Raw genomic sequence first — 9948 nt, forward strand, 5'->3', positions numbered from 1 at the left:
ATTCTGTCAAATGCTGCTGGTGGCTCAAAAAAGAGGATGTCCAAAAATTGGCTATTGTACTTGGAAATGAGGAAGATGGATGCCCTTGGGGCACTTGGTAGGGAGTATGTGAGAATCCTTGACGCAGCAGGTTCATGAGAGATTCCTGGTAGAAAACATGAGACACTGTGAACAACAGGAAAAGACAAAGAATCTAGAAGGAGGGGGAAGCCCAGCAAGAAACCCAGCCATAGAGCAATTCTTCCCAAAATGTTGTTCGTAAAGGGCCAGGGGTGGAGTAAGGAAAAACAAACAAACAAAAAGAACAGGCTGCTAACTGCCATGATTAAACTCATTATTTTGCATGTTATCAAAAAATAGATTTTTAAAAAGTGTTGTGGGATATATTGGCAAACGTGAACTCTTGGTATTAACTTACTATATCAATGTCAAATTTCTTGGCAGTGATAATGACTTTAATCTTTGGCCAGGTAATATCCTTGTTAAGAAATACTGAATGAAGTATTTAGAGGTGAGTGATGCTAAGATTCCTCTAACTTACTCTCAAAGACACCAGAATTTACTGCAAAGAGAAGAGGGGTATGCAGAGACAACGAATAAATGTATCAAAGTGTCAATTCTCTTTTTGGAAACAGAGTATCACTATGTAGCTTAGATTGCCCTGGGACTCATTCTGTAGAACAGGCTGGCCTCAAACTCTCAGAGATCAGCCTGCCTTTGGCCTTCAAGTGCTGGGATTAAAGGTATTCACCATCATGCCTGGAAAAATGTTACAAATTTTAAATTTTAAGTGGAATGTAAATAAAAATTAAACAGCTGGTTTTGTTGCATCTGCCACATCAGGATTATCTGGGGTGTTTCTTTAAAATACAGATTTCTAAGCCACTTTAATCCCCCCTATTTTCTTACTTGCATAGTATTACCAATATGCATTTGGAATATCTTTTGGTGTATTTTGACAGGGTCTCACGTGTAATTTAGGGTGACTTTGAACTCATGGTCCTGCCTCAACCTCCCAAGTATTGAGATTACAGATATACGTATCACTATACCTGATTTTAAAAATGTCTTTCAAACTTACAAAAATAAAACCAGGTCACTGAGGAAAATACAAACAGCAGCTAAACAAAAACACAATCTCAAGCATGCAGAGATATAAAGGGGAAACCATGTCTTGCCAGGAATTGTGGTACACATTAATCCCAGCATTTGGGTGGAAGAGACATGAAACTCTCAATTCCAGGCTACCCTACTCTATCTACAGAGTGAGATCCAGCCTGGCCAGGACTACATAGTGAGACCCTGTCTCCAAAAACCCAACGCAACTCACCCAAGCAAACAAACTCAGAGATTGTTTCACATGAACACATCCATGTCTAGCTCCTGGTTGTTATTGCTGTATAGGAATTCAGGGAAGGACACAGTATAGTTTCCTTCTCCAGATCTCTTTTGATAGATATTCCCATGTCACACATACTGTATGAAAGCAATTCATGTGAAGCTATGTAATCTGAATTCAGAAAATGAGAGGAAAATATTGCCCAGGATTACCTGTGCAATAAAAGTGTATGTTTATGTTTTGTGTCCAGTGAAATGCATTGGGATGAGCCCCACCAGCCTTTACTGACTACCATCGTTATGCCGAGAAGAATGCTTGCATTTAGGGTGTGAGGCACTGAAGCTCAGTGTGAGTGAAATTTGGGACTCATCTTTTTTTTGGGGGGGGAACCTCATCTTTTATTTCCACTAGTTGCTTTGGCTACTTACCATTTTTCCTCACTTTTCCCCACTTGTACATTGATACAAAAATTCAGGCTGCCATCAGGTGTGCAAAACAGAGAGGGAATATTGAAGTGGAAACTTGTAGTTCTTCAGAAAGTTTGTTTTGTCAAATGTTAGTTTGCTGGGGCACACAGGTGAAAGGATGTCTTGCTGAAACAAACACATGAAAGACTGTTTTCCTGAAGCAGACACAGGCGCAAGAATGTTTGGATATTGCAGACACGTGTAAGGACCCTGGATGAAGGAGGACAAATACGATCCCACAGATAGTGGGAGATGGGCACTGAGCTTTGGTTGGTTTGCTCAGTCTCTCTATTCTTCACTAACTACACCCATGGATTGGTTCCCCTTACATAGCATTACTGAGCTCAACCTGTGGTAATTCTGCCATTGAGAGAGACTCGCCAAAGAATTGCTTGTGAGGTTTGTGCAGTAGGCAGCTTGCTGCTTCTGCTTCCTTGACTCAGGCAGGTTGGCAAGCCTGGCTCGCTCTCTCTCTCTCTCTCTCTCTCTCTCTCTCTCTCTCTCTCTCTCTCTCTCCCTCCCTTCCCTCCCTCCTTCCCTCTCTCCCTCCCTCCCTTCCCTCCCTCCTTCCCTCTCTCCCTCCTTCCCTTTCCCCCTCATGTGTGTGTTTGTGTGTGAATGACTCCAAATAATTCAACCCTACTGATACCTTGAATTCACAGTTCAAATCTTCAAATCCATAAAAGAACCACTCTCTACTGTTTTGAGTAATGCAGTTTGTGGTAGTTTGGCAAAGGCAGACTTCACTGAAACTAATGCATAATGTGAGAGCTGGTTGGACATTCACATCTTAGGACTAAGGCACTTCACCATTGCCTTGATCCCATTCTTGTATTTATCCTGTCAGCTGTTTCATTATACTTCCATACTCAAACATTCATTCTTCCCTGAGGACCTCTATTAAGCCATTTACTTTTGAAATTTCTGCCAATGATTTTATAAAAACTCCGCTTTCAAGGCATTCAGGTAGAGGATGATAGTCCCACAATGATGATATCTTGATCATAACATGTATACAATACAAACATGTAGAGCAATGTCGATAAAGCCAACATTTTCCTGGTACATACGTCAGAATAAACAGAAGTCTCTATGTAGCTAGGGCCTCAGTGTGCTCTTGAAGTCATTCTGTTGGGATTGACTCAGTCCTCACATAATTTACAATGTGTCCCTTCTAAAAGAAAAGCAGGATTACAGGCTTCCAGGAAAGGGCTACTCATTGCATTTCTCTTCTACTTTATTACATTTTAGAAAAGGCATAAGAGAACTAATGCTCAAACCTGCCTCCCAAAAAATGAAGACCAAATTTGAAAGAATATAAATACAGTAATTTCCTCTAAGGTTAAAACAATTCATCTTGGGGGGAAAAACTTATAAGATGTAGGATGTTCTACTGGAAGGTGAAACACTCTTTCAGGGAAGTACTGCACTTTAAGGCAAGAAGTAAACAACTCAGAATAGACTCAGTAAGTCCCTGAAACTGAGCAGATTCACTAGGATCCTCCCGCCAAAGTTAGATATCAGTAAAGACTGCCAAGAGTCACTCTCAGACAAGCCAAGCTGCAAAGAAATCCTTCAACAAGCCCCACTTGCTGAAAGAAGCAGGGGGCAGCTGAACCACCCAGAAGAAACAAAGACCAGCTGAGCTGCCTGGAAGAAGCTGAGACCAAGGGAGCCACCTAGGAAGGACACTATCCAACACACTGAGCTGCCTGCAGGCTGTACAGTGTACTGCTAGTTTCCAGCTAACCCTGCATTGTTATCCATCCATGCTGGGGTGGGCTTTGGTGGTGCAGCTATCTTTGAGCCACTTCTGCTCTTGTAAGTGATCCCTCACTCATAATCCTGAATAATACTCATTGGTTAACCAAGTTTAACTTTGGTGGTATTTGTTCTTTAATGGTCTAGCATCAATTCCCTATATGGTGTAAGTGGACATTTGTCCAGGCCTCCACAAGAACAGTGACTCCCAGCAGTGTAAGGAGAGGAGCCAGTTAAGGAGAAGAACCAGTAATGCAGTATACTCTTTAATACTAAGCATGCGCTTTTAAAAATAGTCCTTTTGTTCTCATCATTTTTCTTTCAAACATGAAGATGACACCATTCTTAAAGAGCTTTCTGAAACCTATAAAGGCAAGCCTTATTTTGACATTTCTGATCTAGAATATGTAATGAATCTTCATCTAATCTATTTCATGAGAACTGCAAAGTTTGTGAAATCAAGATGTCTGCTTTTGAAGGTATCCTGCGTGGACTGTATGATCCCTGTGCTGAGAAGCAGAGTAGTAGAAAGTGATGGTCCCTAAAAGTTCAGAACACCCAAGATTCAATTCACAAACCATATGAAGCCTAAGAAGAAGGAAGACCAAAATGTGGGTGCTTCAGTGCTTTTTATAAGGGTGAACAAAATACTCATAGGAGGAAATATGGAGACAAAGTATGGAGCAGAGACTGAAGGAAAGGCCATCCAGAGACTGCCCTACCTGGGGATCCATCCTTTGGTTGGTGATTACCTGGGAGCTCGGGGTATGGACTGTATGATCCCTGGCCTATACAGTCACCAAACCCAGGCACTGTTGTGAATGCCTAGAAGTGCTTGCTGACAAGAGCCTGATATAGCTGTCTCCTGAGAGGTTCTGCCAGAGCCAGACAAATACAGAGGCAGATGCTCACAGCCAACCATTGGACTGAACTCAGGGTCCCTGATGTAGGAACTGGAGAAGAGACTGAAGGAGCTGAGTGGGTTTGCAGTCCCATGGAGGGAGCAACAGTTTCAACAGGCCAGACCCTGCCCCCCCCCCCCCCGAGCTCCCAGGTAATCACCAACCAAAGAATACACATGGATCGACCCATGGCGATCGACCCATGTGACAGAAGATGGCCTTGTTGAACATAAGTGGGAGGAGAGGCCCTTGAGCCTGAGGGTGTTCAATGCCCCAGTGTATGGGAATGCCAGGGCAGGAGGATGGGAGTGGGTAGGTGGGGGAGCACCCTCAGAGCGGCAGGGGGAGAGGGGATGGGATAAGGGGTTTCTGAAGGGGGGACCTGGAAAGGGAAAACATTTAAAATGTAAATAAGGAAATTAGCCAATAAAAAAAGAAAGTAATAGTCATTGGCTTATCAAGCAGGTAATGAAGAAGCTAAAGGCTCTGGTCACAGCAACAAAACAACCCAAGTACAAAGCCCAGCTCTATGAAATAAGCAAATTATTTAACCTTTCTCAGTCTCTTAAAAACAATAAGCCACTGAATCCAATGAATGTTACCCATGGGTGGGAGATATCCACTAGAGCATGGGCAATCTTCCAGAGGCCACACCCCTAAAGAAAACGGACAATCCCTTTCTCAATAACAAACAGCTGTCAATAGCTCTTTAGCTAGGGATGGGGCATGGAATGTTGACTGACTTGATCTTGTACTGGTGATCATGCCTGCAGTGAATTCTTGAGTATAACAACTATGTCACATCTGGAAGACACCATTTCACAGCACTCCTTTCCATTCTTTCCATTCTTTCTGCCCCTCCCTCCCAGATGTTCTCTGAGCTGTGTGTGTGAGACAATATTGATAATAGGTGTCTCATTTTGAGTTGAGCACTCAGGGTCATGTATTCTCATTAATTTTGAGCAGTTATGATCCATTACTCACTGCAAAAAGAAGCCTCTGACTAAAATTAAGAGCATCCCACATCTCTGGGCATAATCATAAATATTTAGAAGGCTTTTTGACAACTTGACTATTTAACTAAACAATAATAGACATCCCATTAGGGCCTAAGTTATTGCTGATATTGTAATAACTATTGATGTCAATAACTGTCACATAGAAAGGACACAATCAGTTTCTGAGAATGTAAACTTAATGAAGACAAAATCATGGCAAGAGGAAGCAATTAGTCCTAATAATTTGGGTGCCTTTGTTTTTCCTTTCCCTGACTGTGGAGCTTGAATTAAGATGAAGTGTTCTAGACTGGCTGTCAATAGTATTGATTGGTCTCACAAGATAATTACTCCCTCCTTGCCTCATGGTTCTTAAGGGAGCTAACTGGAGTTACTATTTTCATAGAAGGGCCAGGTACTCAAGACTTTCCTTCCTGATTTAAAAAGTATTTAAAAGGAAGGAGGAAAAGTTTGAAATAATCAAATCACTGATTGCCTTTTGGAAAAAAATAACATTTCCTATATTTCCAGGAAAAAAAATCTTGTTTCTCTTTTTGGTGTTGTGATAAAGTTTCCCAACAGAAGCAATGAAGAGGGATATAGTCCATCCTGATGGGGACCACATGGCAACAGGCAGGGAAGATGCAAGGACGAGGTATCAGGAAGCAGGAGGCTGGCTGCTCACATTACATTCACACTGAGTATGAGGGAGGAGTGGGCTGGAAACCTCAAAGCCTACCTGCAGCAACCCACCTCTATCAGTGAAGCTCCTAAAGCTGCCACACCCTTCCCAAACACTGTCACCAGCTGAAGCTAACCCATGAGCCTTTGTGGGATAATTTGTAGTTAAACCACAATGTGTGTATGTGGAGGGGTGGGGTGATAGTACTGCTAAGAATTCAAGTGACATTAAAAAAAAATTCAAACACTGGTTTCATAGTACTCCATTTTAGGAAGGTTATGTAATATTTTGACGAGCATTCAAATTTTACATTTCCCTAGGGGTAAGAGGCTGGTGGCAAAATGATGGATCCAAAATAACAAATGAAAGTTCTTGCTACACCACAGATCCTTAAATCATTATTTGATGTTTTAAGTCACTAAACTATTACAAGATGTAATATGACAACAATTTACACTGCTAATTTTTTTCACAATAAAAAAAAAAAAAACATGGATAGGTGTCCGCCCAGCCTCAGCACCGGCAGGAGCCATCTTGGTTCTGGGACTCCACCGAAAGTAGTCTGCACAGGTGAGAGTGTGGACTACAGAAGCTAACAGCTTCTGGGACAGGAGAGAGCCACAGAGCTTCTGAGGCAGCCCCCTTTCCGGGCTCCTTCCAGGCCATAGGATAGGTGTCCGCCTGGCCCTGGAGGGCTTTGCCTCAGCATCAGTGGGAGACATCTATCTTGGTTCCGGGACTCCTCCGAAAGTAGTCTGCACAGGTGAGAGTGTGGACTACAAAAGCTAACAGTTTCTTTGACAGGCCAAAGCAACACGGCTTCTGGGACAGGTCCTGTTTTGGGCTTTCATCATCGGCCAGGAGGGAGGTCTGAACGCCAGATATCTGTGCACTTTCCCTGTAAGAGGAGAGATTGCCTGCAGAGAGTGCTCTGACCACTGAAACTCAGAGGAGAGTACTAGTCTCCCAGGTCTGCGGATAGAGGCTAACAGAATCAAGAGAGAAACAATCTCTATCCAGAGACAACTATAACAACTAACTCCAGAGATTATCAGATGGTGAAAGGTAAATGTAAGAATCTTACTAACAGAAACCAAGACCACTCACCATCATTAGAACATAGCACTCCAACTTCGCCCAGTCCAGGGCACCCCAACACACCCGAAAAGCTAGACCTGGATTTAAAAGAATATCTCATGATGATGGTAGAGGACATCAAGAAGGACTTTAATAACTCACTTAAAGAAATACAGGAGAACACTGCTAAACAGGTAGAAGACCTTAAAGAGGAAGCACAAAAATACCTTAAAGAATTGCAGGAAAACATGACCAAACAGGTGATGGAATTGAATAAAACCATTCAAGACCTAAAAAGGGAAGTAGACACAATAAAGAAAACCCAAAGTAAGGCAACGCTGGAGATAGAAACCCTAGGAAAGAAATCTGGAACCATAGATTCCAGCATCAGCAACAGAATACGAGAGATTGAAGAGAGAATCTCAGGTGCAGAAGATTCCATAGAGAACATCAGCACAACAATCAAATAAAATGGGAAATGCAAAAAGATCCTAACTCAAAACATCCAGGAAATCCAGGACACAATGAGAAGACCAAACCTACAGACAATAGGAGTAGATGAGAATGAAGATTTTCAACTCAAAGGACCAGCAAATATCTTCAACAAAATTATAAAAGAAAACTTCCCAAACCTGAAGAAAGAGATGCCCATGAACATACAAGAAGCCTACAGAACTCCAAATAACCCAGAAAAGAAATTCCTCCCAAAACATAATAATCAAAACAAAAAATGCACTAAATAAAGATAGAATATTAAAAGCAGTAAGGGGAAAAGGTCAAGTAACATATAAAGGCAAGCCTATCAGAATTACACCAGATTTTTCATCACAGACTATGAAAGCCAGAAGAGCCTGGAGAGATGTTATACAGACATTAAGAGAGCACAAATGCCAGCGCAGGCTACTATACCCAGCCAAACTTTCAATTACCTTAGATGGAGAAATGAAAGTATTCCACGACAGAACCAAGTTCACACATTATCTTTCCATGAATCCCGCCCTTCAAAGGATAATAACAGAAAAAAAAAAAAAACAATACAAGGACGGAAAACACGCCCTACAAAAAGCAAGAAGGTAATCCCTCAACAAACCTAAAAAGAAGACAGCCACAAGAACAGAATTCCAACTTTAACAACACAAATAATAGGAAGCAACAATTACTTTTCCTTAATATCTCTTAATATCAATGGACTCAACTCCCCAATAAAAAGACATAGACTAACAGACTGGCTATACAAACAGGACCCAACATTTTGCTGCTTACAGGAAACTCATCTCAGGGAAAAAGACACTACCTCAGAATGAAAGGCTGGAAAACAATTTTCCAAGCAAATGGTCTGAAGAAACAAGCTGGAGTAGACATTCTGATATCGAATAAAATCGATTTCCAACCCAAAGTCATCAAAAAAGACAAGGAGGGGCACTTCATACTCATCAAAGGTAAAATCTTCCAACAGGAACTCTCAATTCCGAATATCTATGCTCCAAATACAAGGGCAGCCACATTCATTAAAGAAACTTTAGTAAAGCTCAAAGCACACATTGCACCTCACACAATAATAGTGGGAGACTTCAATACACCACTTTCATCAATGGACAGATCTTGGAAACAAAAACTAAACAGGGACACAGTGAAACTAACAGAAGTTATGAAACAAATGGATCTAACAGATATCTACAGAACATTTTATCCTAAAACAAAAGGATATACCTTTTTCTCAGCACCTCATGGTACCTTCTCCAAAATTGACCACATAATTGGTCACAAAAAAAGCCTCAACATATACAAAAATATTGAAATTGTCCCATGTATCCTATCAGATCACCATGGACTAAGGCTGATCTTCAACAACAAAATAAATAATAGAAAGTCAACATTCACGTGGAAACTGATCAACACTCTTCTCAACAATACCTTTGTCAAGGAAGGAATAAAGAAAAAAATTAAGGACTTTTTGGAGTTTAATGAAAATGAAGCCACATCATACCCAAACTTATGGGACACAATGAAAGCATTTCTAAGAGGAAAACTCATAGCTCTGAGTGCCTCCAAATAGAAACTAGAGAGAGCACACATTAGCAGCTTGACAACACAACTAAAAGCTCTAGAACAAAAGTAAGCAAATTCACCCAAGATGAGTAGACTGCAGGAAATAATCAAACTCAGGGGCAAAAACAACCAAGCTGAAACAAGAAGAACTATTCAAAGAATCAACGAAAGGAGGAGTTGGTTCTCTGAGTAAATCAACAAGATAGATAAACCCTTAGCCAGACTCACTAGAGGGCACAGGGACAACATCCTCATTAACAAAATCAGAAATGAAAAGGGAGACATAACAACAGATCCTGAAGAAATCCAAAACACCATCAGATCCTTGTACAAAAGGCTATACTCAACAAAACTGGAGAACCTGGATGAGATGGACAAGTTTCCAGACAGATACCAGGTACCAAAGTTAAATCAAGATCAGGTTAATGATCTAAACAGCCCTATATCCCCTAAAGAAATAGAAGCAGTCATTAATATTCTCCCAACCAAAAAAAAAAAAAAACCCAGGACCAGATGGGTTTAGTGCAGAGTTCTATCAGACCTTCAAAGAAGATCTAATCCCAGTTCTTCACAAACTATTCCATAAAATATAAACAGAAGGTACACTACCAAACTCATTCTATGAAGCCACAAATACTCTGATACCTAAACCACAAAAAGACCCAACCAAGATAGA

This window comes from Mus caroli, unplaced genomic scaffold (genome assembly GCF_978045245.1).
Source record: "Mus caroli unplaced genomic scaffold, Mus_caroli_1 scaffold_5, whole genome shotgun sequence".
Classification (NCBI taxonomy): Eukaryota; Metazoa; Chordata; class Mammalia; order Rodentia; family Muridae; genus Mus; species Mus caroli.